Source organism: Pongo pygmaeus, chromosome 16 (assembly GCF_028885625.2).
Source record: "Pongo pygmaeus isolate AG05252 chromosome 16, NHGRI_mPonPyg2-v2.0_pri, whole genome shotgun sequence".
Lineage (NCBI taxonomy): Eukaryota > Metazoa > Chordata > Mammalia > Primates > Hominidae > Pongo > Pongo pygmaeus.
The window spans coordinates 5008598-5026053 of NC_072389.2; positions in this window are offsets into that span (position 1 = coordinate 5008598).

Sequence of the window (17456 nt, forward strand, 5' to 3'; positions counted from 1 at the left end):
GGAATGCGGTTTAATGGAATGGAGTGAAGTGGAGTGAAGTGGAAAGGAATGGAAGGCAGTAAAGTGGAATTGAGTGGAGTGGATTGGAGTGGATTGTAATGGAATGGAAGGATTGGAGTGGAATGGAGTGGAATGGAATGGAGTGAAATGGATTGGAATGGAGGTAAATGGAGTGAAATGGAGTGGAATGGAGTGTAGTGGACTGGAATGCATTTGAATGGATTGGATTGGAGTGGAGTGAAGTGGAATGTACTGGAGTGGAAGGGACTGGAATGGAATGGACTGAAATGAAATGGAGTGGATTGGAATTCAATAGAATGGCATGGAATGGTGTGGAATGGAGAGGAAAGGAGTGGAAAGGAACGGAGTGGAATGGGGTGGAGTGGAGCGGAATACAGTGGAATGGATTGGAATGGAGTGGAGTGAAGTGGAATGGAATGGAGTGGAGTGGATGGTTGGGAATGGAATGGAGTGGAGTGCAGGGGAATGGAATGGAATACATTGGAACAGAGTGGAGTGGACACGAACGCAGTGAAATGGAGTGGAATGGATTGGAATGGAGTGGAGTGGAATGGAGTGGAGTAGAGTGGTAAGGAATGGAATGGAGTGGAGTAGAATGGAATGGAATGGAGTGGAGTGGAGTGGACTGGAGTGTAGTGGATTGGAATGGAGTGTAGTGGGGTGGAATGGAATAGAGTGGCGCAGAATGGACTGGAATGGAATGGAGTGGCGTGCAGTGGAATGGAATGGAATGGATTGGAGTGGACTGCAGTGGACTCAAATGGAGTGGACTGGAGTGGAGTTTATTGGAGTGGAATGGAATGAAATGGGATGGAGTGATGTGAAGTTGAGTGGAGAGGAATGGAATGGAGTGTAATGGAATGGAGTGGAGTGCAGTGGAATGGAGTGGAATGAATTGGACTGGAGTGGAATGAAATGGAATGCAATGGAATGCATTGGAGTGGAGGGGACTGGAATAGAGTGGAATGGTGTGGAATGTATTGGAGTGGAATGGAGTGGAATGGAATAGAATGGAATGGATTAGGGAGGAATGGAATTGAGTCATGTGGAGTGGAATGGAGTTGAGTGGATTGGAGGGGAATGGAGTGGAGGAGAGTGCAGGGGAATGTAATGGAGTGGATTGCAGTGCAATGGAGTGGAACGGAGTGGAATGAAATGGAGTGGAGGGGAGTGGAGTTTAATGGAATGGAATGGAGTGAAATGGAGTACAGTGGAGTGCAGTGGATTGCAGTGGAATGGAATGTAAAGTAATGTAGAGGAGTGGAATTCAATGAATTGGAGTGGAATGGAATGGAGTTGCGTGAAGTGGAGTGGAGTGAAATGGAGTGGAGTGGACTGGAATGCAGTGGAGTGGAATGGAATCGAGTGGAAAGGAATCGAATGGAATGGAGTGATTTGGAGTGGAATGGAGTGGAGTGGAGTGGAATGTAGTGGATTGGAATGGAAAGGAAGACAATGGGGTGGATAGAAGTTGAATGTAGTTGAACGGATTGGAATGGAGTTGAATGGAATGGAATGGAATTAAGTGGAGTGGGAATTAGTGGATTGGAGTAGAGTGCAGTGGAGTGAAGTGGAATGAAATGCAATGGAATGGAATGAAATGAAATGGGGTGGAGTGGAATTTAATAGAATGCAGAGGAATTGAGTGGAGTGGAGTTGAAGGGAATGGACTGAATTGCGGTAGAATGTAATGGAATGGTGTGCAGTGGAATGCAATGGCATGGAATGGAGTGGAGTGCAGTGGAGTGGAATAGACTGGAAGGAGTGGAAGAGAATGGAATGGAGTGGAATGAAATGGAATGGATTGGAGTGCAATGGAATGGCATGGGGTGGAATGGAGTGGAGATGAATGGATTGGAGTGGAGTGCATTGTAGTGGAATGGACTGGAGTGTAGTGGAGTGGAGTGGAGCAGAATGAAATGGATTGGAATGGGATGGATTGGAGGAGAATGTAGTGGAGTGGAGTTGAATGGAGAGGAATGGAATGGGGTGGAATGGAATGAAGTGAAGTGGATTGGAGAGGAGTGGAGAGGAATGGAATTGAGTTGAGGGGACTGGAGTGAAATGTAATGGAGTGGAGTGGAGTGTAATAGAATGGAATGGACTGGAATGGAGTGGAACGGAATGGAGTGTAATGGAGTGTAATGGAGTGGAATGGAATTGAATGGAGTGGAGTGGAGTGGAAAGGAGTGTAATGGAATGGAATGGAGTGGAATGGAGTGGAATGGAATTGAATGGAGTGGAGTGGAGTGGAATGGAGTGTAATGGAATGGAATGGAGTGGACTGGAGTGGAATGGACTGAAAGGAGTGGAATGGAATGGAAACGAGTGGAAAGAAATAGAATGGAATGGAATGGAATGGAATGGAATGGAATGGTATGGAGTGGAGTGGAGTGGAGTGGAATGGAGTGGAGTGGTTTGAAAGGAGTGGAATGGAATGGAATGGAATGGAATGGAATGGAGTGGAATAGAATGGAGCGGAATGGAATGGAATGGAATGGAGTGGAGTGGGGTGGAAATGAGTGGAATTGATTGGAATGGAGTGGATTGGAGTGGCATGGAATGGAGTGCAGTGGAACGGATTGGAAAGGAATGGAGTGCAGTGGAATGGAATAGAATGGAGTGGAGTGGAGTGAAGTGGGCTGGAATGCAGTGGAATGAAGTAGAATGGAGTGGAGTGGAATGGAGTGGAAGGAAGTGGAGGAGAGTGGAATGGAATGGAGTGGAGTGGAGTGGAATGGATTGGAGTGGAATGGAGTGGAAGGAAATGGAGGAGAGTGGAATGGAGTGGAGTGGAGTGGAATGGAGTGGAATGGAGTGGAGTGGAGTGCATTTCTTTACCCCGTTCCATTGCATTCCATTCTATCCCATTCCATTCTATACTATTTCAATCCGCTCCACTGCACTCCACTTCATTCCATTCCATTCCATCCCATTCCATTCGACACCATTCCAATCCACTCCACTGCACTCCACTCCACTCACTTCCATTCCATTCCATTCCATTTCACTCCATTGCTCTCCATTCCTTTCCTTCGACAGCACATCACTGTGTCACCCAGTCTGTAGTGCAGTGGCACAATCTCAATTAACATTACATGTCACTTTCCATTGCATTGCATTCTATTCGGTTGCATTCCATTCCATTCCATTAAATTCCATTGCATTATATTCAATTCCATTCCACAGTTTTCCACTCCATTCCACTCCACTCCACTACATTCTATAACATCTGATTCTATTCCCCTCCATTCCGCTCCTCTCCAATCCACTGCACTCCACTCAACTCCTTTCCACTCCATCCTATTGCATTCTGCTCCACTCTACTGCACTCCACTCCACCACACTTCATTCCACTTCATTCCATTCCATTCTATCCCATTACATTCCTCTCCATTCCACTCCAATCCACTTCCCTCCACTCCACTCCAGTCCACTCCAATTCATTCCATTCTATTCCATTCCACTGCATTCAGTTTCATTCCTTTCTTTTGAGAGTATCTCACACTGTCACTCAGCCTGGAGTGCAGTGGCACAATCTCAGCTTCCATTCGATTCCATTCCATCCCAGTCCACTCCTCTTCTCTCCATTTCACTCCCCTCCACACCACTCCACTACACAAAACTCCTTTGCAATCCATGCCACTCCATTCCATTCGACTCCATTCCACTCCCTCCATTCCATTCCATTCCAACCCACTCCACTCTACTCCACTCCATTCAATTCCATTGCATTCCAATCCATTCCATTCCATTCCACTCCATTCCGTTACATTCCACTACAATACACTCCTTTCCATTCCACTACAATCCAATCCATTCCACTCCATTTCACTCCACTCCACTCCAATCCAATCCATTCCAATCCATTCCTTTCCATTCCACTGCATTAGATTCTATTCCACTCCATTCCATTGCAATAAACTCCTTTCCACTCCACTACACTCCACTCCACTCCACTCCATTCCATGCCTTTCCATTCCACTCCACTCCATTCCATTCCACTGCATTCCATTCCATTCCATTCCACGCCACCCCTGTACACTCCATTCCATTCCACGAAATTCCACTCCACTCCATTCCATTCCATTCCTCTCCACTCAACTCCAGTCCACTCCACTCCATTTCACTTCAATGTACTTAATTCCATTCCATTTCCTTCCACTCTATTCAATTTCATTCCTGTCTACTCCACTCCCATTCAATCTAATCCACTCCACTCCATACCATTCCATTCCATTCAACTCCATTCCTCTATATTCCAGTCCATACACTTCCACTCGACTCCATTCCATTCCATTCCTTTCCACTATACTCTATTCCACTGTACTTGACTCCACTCCACTCCGTTAAACTCCATTCCATTCCATTCCATTCCATTCCAATCCATTCTGTTCCATTCAACTGCATTCTAGTCAACACCACTACATTCAACTGCACTACACTCCAATCCACTCAACTCCATTCCACTCCATTCCATTCCTCTGCACTCCATTCCTTTCTAACCCACTCCATTCCATTCCATTCCTCTCTACTCCATTCCACGCTAATGCATTCCACTCCACTCCACTCCATTCCATTCCAGTACATTCCTCTGCATTCCACACCACTCCACTCCATTCAACTTCATTCCACCCCATTTCATGCCATTCCATTTCATTTCACTCCATTGCAGAACAATCCACTCCATTCCAATCCACTCTAATCCATTCTCCTCCTTTCCCCTCCATTACACTCCTTTCCATTCCACTCCATTGCACTCTACTCCATTCCATTCCATTACACTACTTTCCACTAAATTCCTTTCGATTCCTGTCCATTCCAGTCTACTCTTTTCCAATCCACTCCAGTCCAGTCCACTCCACTACATTCCATTACACTCAATTCCATTCCACTCTGTTCCACAGCACTCCACTCCATACCACTCCAGTCCGTTTCACTCCATTCCATTTCATTATATTCTACTTAACTCCACTCCACTCCACCTCATTCCATTCCGCTACTCTGCACTCCACTCACCTACATTCCACTCCAGTACATTCCAACCCACTCCAATCCATTCCATTACATCACATTCAACTCTACTCCACTCCATTTCTCTCCACTCCATTCCACCCCACGCCACTCCCTTCCATTTCATTCAATTCTTTTCCATTCTTTCCAATCCATTCCATTTCGCTCTGATCCATTCCAATCCTCTCCATTCCATTCCACTCCATTCGATTTCATTCAACACTATTCCACTCCACTCCACTCCATTCCACTCCACTCCACTCCTTTCCATTCCATTCCACTCCACTCCACTCGATTCCACTCCACTCCATTCCACTCAATTCCATTCCACTCCACTCCACTTCACTCCATTCCATTCCATTCCTTTCCACTCCACTCCACTCCAGTCCACTCCACTCCATTCATATCCATTCCAATCCACTCGACTCCAGTCAACTCCTTTCCGCTCTACTTCACTCCATTCCATTCCACTCAACTCCATTCTATTCCATTCCATTCCACTGTACTTCACTCCACTGCATTACACTCCATTCCATTCCACTCCATTCCTCTCCACTCCATTCCATTCTATTCCACTCCAGACCATTCAATTCCACTCTACACTATTCCCTACCATTCCATTCCACTCCACTCAATTCCACTCCACTCCAAACGACTCCATTCCATTTTATTGCAATCCATTTCATGACAGTCCACTGAATTCCACTCCAATCCACTACACTCCATTTCATTCCACTTCACCCTAATCCACTCCACTCCACTCCGTTCCACTCCACTCCATTACATTCCCCTCGATTCCATTCAAGTCCACTCTGTTCCATTCCATTCCACTCAATTAAATTCCACTCCGTTGTATTCCATTCCATTCCATTCCACTCTATTCCACTCCATTCTTCTCCAGTCTACTACATTCCACTCCACTTCACTCCATTCCATTCCATTCCATTCCATTCCAATACATTCCTTTCCATTCCACTTTGTTCCAGTTAATTCAGCTCCATTCCACTCTACTTCACTCCATTCCAATTCATTTCATTCCACTCCATACCATTCCACACAATTCCATCCAACTCCACTCCATTTCACCACACTCCATTCCATTCCATTCCACTCCACTCCACTGCAATCCACTACTCTCCGTTCCATTCCACTTCACTGCACTCAAATCCACTCCAGTGCTTTCCATTCCATGCCAGTACATTCCCTAAATTCAATTCCACTTCATTCCATTTTAATCCTTTCTTTCAAGAGTATCTCATTGTGTCACCCAGCCTCGAGTGCAGTGGCAGAATCTGAACTTCCCTTCCTTTCCATTCCATTCCACTCCAGTCCACTACACTACAATCCATTACACTCCACTCCACTCCAATCTACTCCAAACAACCCCATTCCATTCAATTCCACTCCACTCCACTCCACGCCACTGGAATCCATCCAATTCCAATCCATTTCAGTCCATTCCTCTCCAATCAATTCCATTGCACTCCACTCCACTCCAACGCTTTCCGCTCCATTCCACTCCATACCCCTCGACTCGACTCCACCCCAGTCTAATCCGTTGCCTACCATTCCACTCTATACCATTCTACTCCATTCCAGTCCATTCCACTCAACTCCATTCCATTCCACTCCATTCCACTCAACTCCATTCCATTCCAGTCCACTTTACTCCACTCCAATCAACTCCACTCCGTTCCACTCCCCTCTACTCCAATACACTCCACTCCATTCCATTGTACTCCATTCCATTACACTCTACTCCACTCCATTCCATTCCATTCCAATCCATTCCATTACAGTGCATTCCACTCCATTCCACTCCATTCCACTCCACTCAACTCCACTCCACTCCACTCCATTGTATTCCATTCCACTCTATTCCATTCCAATCCTTTCCACTCCACTCCATTCCATTCCACTCTTTTCCACTCCACTCCACTACATTCCAGTCCACTCCATTCCAATACATTCCACTGCACTGCACTCCTCTCCTCTCCATTCCACTCCATTCCATTCTTTTACATTCCACTCCATTCCACACCACTGCACTCCATTCGACTCCACGGCACTCCATTCCATTCCATTCCATTCGATTCCAATAGCCTCAAGTCCAACGCATTCCATAACATTCCACTCCACTCCACTCCAATCCATTACATTAAATTTCATTCCACTCCACTCCGTTAAAGTCCAATCCACTCCACTCCACTCCACTCCACTCAATTCCATTCCTTTCTATTCCATTTCATTCCACTCCATTCCATTCCATTCCACTCCACTCCATTCCAATCCATTCCATTCCACTACACTCCACTCCACTCCACTCCACTGCACTCCACTCCATTCCACTCCATTCCATTCCACTCCATTCCACACCATTCTATTCCATTCCATTCCTATCAACTCCACTCTACTGCATTCCATTCCAGTCCATTACACTCCACTCCATTCCATTCCAGTCCACTCCATTCCACTATACTTCATTCCATTCCATTCCACTCAACTCCACTCCATTCAACTCCACTCCATTCCACTACACTTTGCTCCATTCCATTCAATTCCATTCCAATACACTCCACTCCATTCCTCTCCATTCCACTCCATTCCAATCGATTCAACTCCACTGAATTCATCTCCACTGCTTTCCATTCCATTCCATTCTATTCCATACTACTCCTTTCAACTCCACTCCACTCCATACCACTCAACTCCACTCCATTCCATAGCATTCCTTTCCATTCCAATCCATTCCTTTCCATTCCAATCCATTCCATTTCATTCCACTCCATTGCATTCCATTCAATTCCATTCCATTCCAATCCACTTCACTCCATTAAACTCCATTCCATTCCATTCCATTCCATTCCATTCCATTCCATTTCACTACAGTCCATTCCACTCTATTCCCCTCCACTCCAATGCACTGCACTCTATTACATTCCACTCCACTACCCTCAAATCCACTCCATTCCATTCCACTCCAATCCCTTCGTCTCCATTCTGCTAAACTCCACTCCATTCCACCTCCCTCACTTCCATTCCATATCACTTCATTCCACTCCACTCCATTCTACTACACAACACTCCACTCCATTCTTTTCCACTCCAATGCACTGCACTCAATTCCATTCCACTCCATTCCACTCCTCTCTATTCCATTTCATTCAATTCCACTACTTTCCATTTCAATCCACTCTACTCCATTCAACTTCACTCCATTCCACTGCACTCAACTACTTTCCATTCCATTCAACTCCATTCCACTCTTCTCCACTCCATTCCTCTCCATTCCACTCCATTCCTTTCCATTCCATTCTATTCCATTCCATTGTACACCACTCCATTCCACTCTGCTGCGCTCCTTTCCACTCCACTCCACTCCGCTCATTTCCATTCCATGCCACTTCATTCCTATCCACTGAACTCCATTCCTGTTCTCTAAACTTCATTCCACTCCAATCCACTCTACTCCATTCCATTAAACGCCAATCCATTCCATACCACTCTACTCCATTCTGTACTATTCCATTCCACTGCATTCCACAACACTCAACTCCATTCCACTTCATTGCATTCCATTCCGTTCCACTCTACTCCTTTACATTCCACTCCATTCCAATCCACACGATTCCACTCCATTCCACTGCATTCCAATTCTTTCCATACCAATCAGTTCCAATCCACTACATTCCATTCCACTCCACTCCACTTCAACCCACTCCATTCCATTCGTTTCAACTCCATTCCATTCCACTCCGCTCTACTCCATTCCACTCCACTCCATTCCATTCCATTCAACTCCACTACACTCCTCTCCACTCCATTCCTTTCCTCTCCATTCCGTTCAACTTCATTCCATTACACTCCATTCCTTTCCGTTCGTTTTAGTTCCACTCAACTCCTCGCCACTCCACTCCATTCCACTCCATTCCTTTCCTCTCCATTCCACTCAACTCCATTCCATTACACTCCATTCCTTTCCGTTCCATTTCGTTCCACTCAACTCCTCTCCACTCCACTCCATTCCATTCCACTCCACTGTACTCCACTCCACTCCATTCCACTCCTTTCCACTCCATTCCACTGCATTCCACTCCAATCCACTCCATTCCACTCCAATCCACTCCACTGCATTCCACTCCAATCCACTCCATTCTCCTAAATTCCTCTCCATTCCACTCCATTGATTGCACTACATTGCTCTCCATTCTTCTCCATTCCATTACACTCCACTGCACTCCACTCCACTCCACTGCATTCTACTACTGTCAATTACACTCCACTCCATTCCTTCTATTCCATGCTACTGAACTCGACTCCATTCCAGTCCACTTTAATCCATTCCAGTACATTACATTCCACTCCCTTCAATTTCATTCCATTACATTCCATTCAGTTCAACTCCATTCCTTTCCCTTCCACTCAACTCCATTCCACTCCAATCCACTTTATTCCACTCCACTCCACTCCATTCCACTCCACTCCTTTCCATTCTATTGCATTCCATTCCATTCCACTGCACTCCACTCTATCCACTGCACTCCAGTTCTTTCCACTCCATTCCATTCCACTCTATTCCACTCCACTCCATTCCATTCTATTCCACTACACTCCACTCAATTCCACTCCACTCCATTCCACTCTACTCTGCTCTATTCCATTCCACTTCAGTTCTGTCCATTCCAATCCATTCCACTCCAGTTCTGTCCATTCCAATCCATTCCACTCCATTCCACTCCATTCCACTCCATTCCACTCCATTTCACTCTACTAAATTCCATCCCATTCAATTCCACTCCATTCTATTTCACTACACTCCAATCCAGTCCACTCCCCTCCTTTCCACTCCACTCCACTGCTCTCAGCTCATTTACATTCCAGTCCACTTCATTTCATTCCATTCCATTCCACTGCACTGCACTCCACTCCACTCAATTCCATTCCTTTCCATACTACTACATTCCAATCTGCTCCAATTCTTTCGATTCCACTCCACTCCACTCCAATCCATTCCATTGCCCTCCATCCCACTACACTCCATTCCATTCCACTGCATTCCATTCCATTCCCTTCCATTCCATTCCATTCCCTTCCCTTCCATTCCACTCCACTCTATTCCATTTCATTCCACTCTCCTCCTTTCCATTTCATTCAATTCCACTCCATTCCACTACACTCCATTGCATTCCATTCCACTCCCCTACACTCTATTCCACTCCATTCCATTCCACTCCACTTTGCTCCATTCATTTCCATTCCATTCCAATCCACTCTACTCCTTTCCACTCCACTCCACTCCTTTCCCTTCCATTCCATTCTACTCCATTCCACTCCTTTCATCTGCACTCCACTCCATCCCACTCAATTCCACTCCATTCTCTGCCATTCCTTTCGATTCCAATCCATTCCATTTCATTTCACTCCATTCAAACCCATTAAACTCCATTCCAGTCCATTCCACTCCACTCCACTCCATTCCATTCCAGTCCACTCCAGTCCTTTCCACTCTACTCCACGCCACTGCAATGTACTCCACTCCAGTCCATTCCCCTCCTTTATCCTCCAGTCCACTCCATTCTATTCCACTCAATTCCAGTCATCTCCATTCCACTCCACTCCACTCCGTTCCACCTCACTCCTTTACATTTCATTCCATTTTATTCCACTCCACCACTCTGTACTACACACCACGCCACTCCATTACCTTCCACTCCAATGCACTGCATTCCACTCCAATCAATTCCATTCCCCTGCATTCCACCCCGCTCTATTCCATTCCATTCCATTCCACTCCATTCCATTCCAATCCAATCTACTCCATTAAACTTCACTCCATTCCACTCCTCTCCATTCCATTCCATTGCATTCAACTCCATTCCACTCTACTCCACTAATTCTACTCCACTCCACTCCATTCCATTCCATTCCACTCCACTTCATTCCACTCCACTCCATTCCATTCCATTATATTCCACTCCATTGCATTCCACTCCACTCCATTGCAGTCCACTCCACTCCATTCCATCCAATCCACTCCTCTCCCATCCACTACATTCCATTAAACTCCACTCCATTCCATTCCACTTCACTCCATTCCATTCCATTCCATTCCAATGAATTCCACTCCACTTCATTCCATTGCACTCCATTTCATTCCATTCCACTCCATTCCAATGTAGTCCATTCCATTCCATTCCATTCCACTCCATTACACTTTACTCCACTAGATTCCGTTCCAATCCATTCCAATGCACTTCATTCCATTCCACTGCACTTGACTTCACCCCACTCCATTCCACTTATTTCCACTCCATTCCATTCCAATACACTCCAATCCAGTCCACTCCACACCGTTCCACTCCACTCCACTCCGCTCAAATCCATACCATTCCACTCCACTTCATTTCATTCCATTCCATTCCACTGCAGTCCAGTCCACTCAACTCCACTCAATTCCACTCTATTCCATACCACACTTCAGTCCTCTCCACACCATACCATTCCATTCCACTCAACGTCACCCATATCCACTCCATTCCATTCCTCTCCATTCTACTCCTTTCCATTCCACTCCACTCCACTCCATTCCACTCCATCCCATTCCATTCCATTTCATTCCACTCCACTCCTATCCACTCCTCTCCTTTCCATTCCACTCCACTCTACTCCACTACATTCCATTCCACTGCACTCCATTCCACTCCACTTCAGTCCATTGCATTCCATTCTATTCCATTCCACTCCACTCCATTCCACTCCAAACCACTCCATTCCACACCAATCCACTCCATTCCGATCCAGTCCACTCCATTCCATTCCAGTCCACTCCATTCCATTCCAGTCCACTCCATTCCATTCCATTCTATTCCATTCCATTCTATTCCATTCCATTCCATTCTATTCCATTCCATTCCTCTCTACTCCATTCCAGTCCACTCTACTCTATTCCACTGCACTCCATTGCACTCCACTGCACTCTGTTCCCTTCCTTTCCATTCCACTCCACTCCTTTCCACTCCATTACAATCTATTGCACTCCACTCTACTCTACTCCATTCCATTCCATTCCATTCCATTCCATTCCACTCCATTCCTTCCAGTATACTCCATTCTAGTACACTGCACTTCATTCCATTTCACTCAACTCCATTCCACTCCAATCCATTCCCTTCCATTCCATTCAAGCTCATTCCAATCCACTGCACTACATTAAACTCCACACTACTCCGTTCAATTCCAATCCATTCCACTCCACTCCATTCCACACCATTTCACTCAATTACACTCCACTCCACTCTACTCCATTCCATTCCATTCCATTTCAATTCATTCCTTTCTCTCCACTCCATTCCAGTCCACTGAACTCCATTCCACTCTATTCATCTCCACTACAGTCCATTCTATTCCACTCCATTCTATTCCAATCCACTCGTTCCATTCCATTCCATTCCACTGCACTCAAGTTCACTCCACTCCACTCCAAACCATTCCAATCCATTCTGTTCCACTCAACTTCTCTCCTCTCCATTCCATTCCATTCCAATTCAATCCACTCCACTCCACTTCCTTCCACTCTATTCTGATCCATTCCCTTCCGTTCCTTTACACTCCACTCCAGTCCATTACAATCTATTCCACTCCACTCCGCTCCAGTCTTTTCCATTCCATTACATTCCACTCAACTCTACTCCATTCAAATCCATTCCACTCCATTCCACTCCTCTCCTCTCCATTCCATTCCATTTTATTCCTTTCCAGTCCATTCCACAACACTTCATTCCACTCCATCCCACTTCACTCCACTCCACTACACTCCATTCCATTCCACACCATTCCACTCCACTCCATTGCATTCTTCTAAATACCACTCGACTCCTATGCACTGTATTCCATTCCACTTCATTCCATTCCATTCTATTCCATTCCATTCTATTCCATTGCATTCCATTCCATTCCATTTCATTCCTCTCCACTCCATTCCATTCCGTTCCACTGCATTCCACTTCAATCCATTCTGCTCCATTCTGCTCCGCTCCGTTACATTCCATTTCAATCCACTCGACTACACTCCAGTCCATTCCACTGCATTCCACTCCATTCCATTCCTCTAAACTCCACTCGACTCCAATCCACTCCGTTCCATTCCACTCCATTCCTCTACACTCCACTCCTTTCCATTGCACTCTATTCCACTCTACTGCATTCCGTTCCAGTACATTCTGTTCCATTCCATTCCCCTCCATTCCACTCAATTCCACTCTAATCCATTCCACTTCACTCCATTCGATTCCACTCCACTCTATTCCAGTCCACTGCACTCCATTGCACTCCAATCTACTCCACTCCACCCAACTCCATTCCATTTCACTACACTACATTCGATTCCACTCAACTCCCTTCCATTCCATTCCTCTGCACTCCACTCCACTCCACTCCAGTCCACTCCATTCCATTCCAAACCATTCCACTATGCTACATTACATTCTGTTCCACTCCACTCCATAACATTCCACTCTACACCTTTAAATACCATTCCATTCCACTTCACTCAATTCTGCTCCACTCCATTCCACTACACTCCTTTCCACTCCACTCCATTCTATTCCAATCCATTTCATGATACTCCACTATACCCCACACCACTCCCCTGCATTTCATTCCACTTCATTCCAATCCACTCCACCCCACTCTATTCCACTCCTGTACATTCCATTCCATTCCATACCAATCCGCTCCCCTCCATTCCATTCTATTCCACTGCATTCCATGACATTCCGTTCCATTACACTCCATTACTTTTCATTCCACTCCAATCCGGTCCATTCCTGTCTATTCCACTCCACTGCACTCTACTCCATTCCACTCCATTCCATTCCAATCCATTGCACTCCACTCCATTCCATTTCTCACCACTCCAATCAGCTTCATTCCATTGAACACCAATGCATTTAACTCCATTCTACTCCACTCCACACCATTATATTCCACTCCATTCCATATCATTCCATTCCATTCCATTCCATTCCATTCCATTCTAATCCACTCCACTCCACTCCATTCCACTCCATTCTATTCCATTCCATTCCATTCCATTCCACGCCACTCCATTCCATTGCACTCCACTCCATGCTACTCCACTCCATGCTACTCCACTCCACTACATTCCATTCCATTCCATTCCATTTTACTCCATTCCATTGCATTCCAATCCATTCCAGTCCACTGCACTCCTTTCCACTGCATTCTGCACCTCTCCCCTCTGTTCCATGGCATTCCATAGCACTCTAATACATTAAATTTCATTCCACTGTATTCCATTACATTCCAATCCGTTCCACTCCACTCCACACCAATCCACTCAGTTCCACTCCATTGCGTTCCATTCGTTTCCACTCTACTCCACTTCATTCCATTCCAGTTCACTACACTCCATTCCACTACACTCGACTCCATTCCACTTCACTCAACTCCATTCCATTCCATTAAATTCCATTCAATTCCATTCCACTCTATTCCAGTCCGCTCCACTCCATTCCATTATTTTCCTTTCCACTCCACTCCATTCCCTGCCACTACCCTCCATTTTGTTCCCCTACATTCTACTCCAATCCATTTCAGTACACTACACTCCATTTCAGTCTACTTCACTCCGTTCCACTTCTTTCACTCCACTCCACTCCACTCCAGTCCATTCCATGCCATTTCATTCATCTCTCCATTCCATGCCACTCCACCTCCATCTATTCTATTCCATTCCACTCCACTCCACTCCATTAAACTCCAATCCATTCCATTCTACTCTTTTCCATTCCATTTCATTCCATTACACTCCAGTCGACTCCTTTCCACTCCACTACATTCCATTCCATTTAATTCCACTTTAGTACATTCAACTCCATTCCATTCCACTCCACCCCATTATTTGCCATAATATTCAACTCCGTTCAACTCTACTCCACACCATTCCACATCACTCCACTCCAATCCATTCAATTCCATTCCACTCCACTCCATTCCACTCCACTCCATTCCATTCCATTACACTCTACTCCCTTCCATTCCATTCCATTTCATTAAACTCCATTACAATCCAATGCACTCTTTCCAGTCCACTTCTCTCCATTCCACTCCACTCCATTCCACCGCAATCCACTTAACTCCATGCAATTCCAATCCATTCAACTCCACTCCATTACATTCCTGTCCTCTCCATTCCATTCCATTCCATTAAACTCCATTACAATCCAATGCACTCTTTCCAGTCCACTTCTCTCCGTTCCACTCCACTCCACTACACCGCAATCCACTCAACTCCATGTCATTCCAATCCATTCAACTCCACTCCATTCCATTCCTGTCCTCTCCATTCCATTCCATTCTATTCCAATTCACACCACTCCACGGCACTCCAATCCCCTCCCCTCCACTCGACACTGTTCCCCTCCATTCTATTCCATTCCACTCCACTCCACTCCATTCCATTCAATTCCACTCCATTCCATTCCACTCGATTCCACTTCCACTCCATTCCATTACATTCCACTCCTTTCCACTCCACCCCATTCTATCCCAATCCATTTCACTCCACTCCATTCCATTTCACTCCAATCCTTTCCATTCCATCCCTCTCCATTCCTTTGCATTCCACTAAACACCACTCCACTCCATTCCACTCCACTCCACCCCATACCATTCCATTACATTCCGTAACGTTCCATTCCATTCCATTCCATTCCATTCCATTGCATTCCATTGCACCCCGTTCCATTCCATTTCATTGAATTCCATTCCATATCTCTGCTTTCCATTCCACTGCATTCTACTTCATTCCACACCATTCCACTTCCTTCCACTCCATTTCACTCCATTCAAGTCTACTCCACTCCACTCCATTCCATTCCATACCACTCCAGGGCACTCCATTCCACTCCACTCTTCTCCATTCTATTCCATTCAAATCCATTCCATTTCAGTCCATTAAAATTAATTCCATTCCACTCCACTCCATTCCAGTCTGCTCAGCTTGATTCCAATCCATTCGATTCATTTGTAATCCACTCCATTCCTTTCCTATCCACTCCACTCCATTCCACTCCTTTCCATTCCATTCCATACCATTCCACTCCTTTCCATTCCATTGTATTCCATTTCATTCCATTCCAATGCATTCCAGTACACTATAGTCAATTCCACTAGACTCCACTACACTCTCCAACACTCCACTCCATTCCCTGTCATTGCATTCAACTCCAATCCATTCCATTCCATTCTAATGCATTCCATTCCATTCCATTCCACTCCTCTCAACTCCACTACCCTCAATTCCATTCCATTCCATTCCACTCCACTCCATTCCATTCCATTCCATTACACTCCACTCCATTCCATTCCATTCCATTCCATTCCACTCCACTCCATTCCATTCCATTCCATTCCATTCCAATCCATTCCACTCCACTCCGCTCCATTAAATGCCGTTCCATTCAATTCCACTCTACTGCTCTCCATTCCACTTCTTTCCATTCCAATCCACTCCATTCCACACCACACCATTCCTTGCCATTCCATTTCATTCTACTCCATTCCTTTCCCCTCCACTCCATTTCATTCAATTCCACTCCATTCCAGTCCATTCCACTCCACTCCAATCCATTCCGTTGTATTTCATTGCATTCCATTCCTCTCCACTCTAGTACATTTCACTCCATTCCCCTCTATTCCTCTCAATTCTATTCCATTCCATTACACTCCACACCATTCCACTCCATTCCTTTCCAGTCCATTCCACTCTACTCTATTCAATTTCACGCCACTACAGTCTAATCCACTCCACTCCATTCCTTTCCACTCCATTCTGTTCCTCTCCATTCCATTGCACTCCACTCCATTCCACTCCACTCCCCTCCATTCCATTGCATTTCATTGCAATCCACTCCACTCCATTCAATTCCACCCCACTCCACTCCATTCCATTCCACTACATTCCACTCCACTCCATTCCCTTCCATTCCATTCCACTCCAGTCCACTCCATTCCACTCCTCTCATCTCCAATCCATTCCAATCCATTTCATTCCATTCCATTCTATTCCACTCTCCCCCATTCCAATCCACTCCAGTACACTCCACTTGATTCCTTTCCATTGCATTCCACTCCAGTCCTTTCCACTCCACTCCATGGAACTCCACTCCACTCCATTCCAGGCTGTTCCATTCTATTCCTCTCCATTCCTTCCCATTCCACTCTATTCCAATTCATTCCAATTGATTCCAGTCAATTTCACTCTACTCCACTCCATTCCATTCCATTCCACTCCATTCCATTCCATTCCACTTCATTCCAGTGTATGACACTCCACTCCACTGCATTCCTTTCCACTCCTTTCCAGTGCATTCCACTCCATTCCTTTCCACTCCACTCCT